The following is a 1,164-nucleotide window of genomic DNA, read 5'->3' on the forward strand; positions in this document are numbered from 1 at the left end:
AGAGCGGGGCACGCTCCTGCGGCCCCAGCCATGTCCCTTGACTGAGTCCCATGGCGGGGCTCTTGTCACATCTCCAAAAAGTTTGGCCCGGGAGGAACTGCTCGTCAGGCCTTGCTGCAAGCTCGGGGAGCAAGGACGGGACCAGCAGCTCTTCTCTTTCTCACCTTGTAGTTTAGCCACTTCCCAGCTACATGCAGACAGAGACTGACTTTTTTTGCTTCAGAGGTGGTTGGACTCTTGTCTCCTTGTTTGCCCATTGAGAGCCCGGGTTCAAAATACTCCAGTTAGTTTGGATCTGCTTTTCTCCTTCCCAGTAAGGAAGGGCTTCTTAGCTTATTTGAATGTAATATTCATGAGGATTTTAGTTCTGATTTTAGCCTCAAGGGACAGTTGCCGGATTTAGCGTAGGCCAGTGCATATGTTACAAAAAGCATCTTCCAAATGCACCCTCAATTCTGAGTGCAGCACTGAAATGTTAAGGTCCTGTCTACCTGCTGTGTGCTGGCTTGAATAGTAGTATCTCCCTTTGGCTGATTTTAGAGAGATCACCATGGGACAGGTGGTGTGAGAGTGGTGATGATGGTCATCTCTTAGTTAAGCAAATTGGAGAGCTTATAGCTTGTGTATGCAGCCTTGTCTAGGAAGAGTGTGTCACCACCATGTATATTGCTGTGGCTTGTTAATCTGCATGTTTCTGGGAAGCCTAATTTGTTCACTCTGGCAGTCCCTTGGAAAGTTGAAAGTGAAACATTTCTTGTGTTGGCACACCTGCACTCTTCCAGATCAGTTTCTTGTAGCTGCTCCTGAGTGGTTTCCCATGATTTTTGGTTGCTGGGGGAGAAAAAAAAATACTTGTTTCAGTAAAAGTAAATTCACTACCAGAATGGGCTTTGCAAACTGGTATGAGAAACAGAGGAAAGTTGTGTTTGATTATGGGCCACAATCCTTGACAGTGGCTGTGCGTAGAACCTGTCAATGGTACATTAAAACAGATTTTATGGTTGACTTGGTCTTTGCTTTTGCTCAGTGCCTGGAACATCTGCTTGCCACAATATGCTATTAACCTCTGCAAGTGCAGGATGACTTCCTAAATCATTCAGAGGTGGTTGGACTCTTGTCTCCTTGTCTGTTCCTTTGCCCTGCGCTTGCAGGAAGGCTGCATCT

This window comes from Crocodylus porosus, unplaced genomic scaffold (genome assembly GCF_001723895.1).
Source record: "Crocodylus porosus isolate Cpor-Errol unplaced genomic scaffold, CroPor_comp1, whole genome shotgun sequence".
NCBI classification, from domain to species: domain Eukaryota; kingdom Metazoa; phylum Chordata; order Crocodylia; family Crocodylidae; genus Crocodylus; species Crocodylus porosus.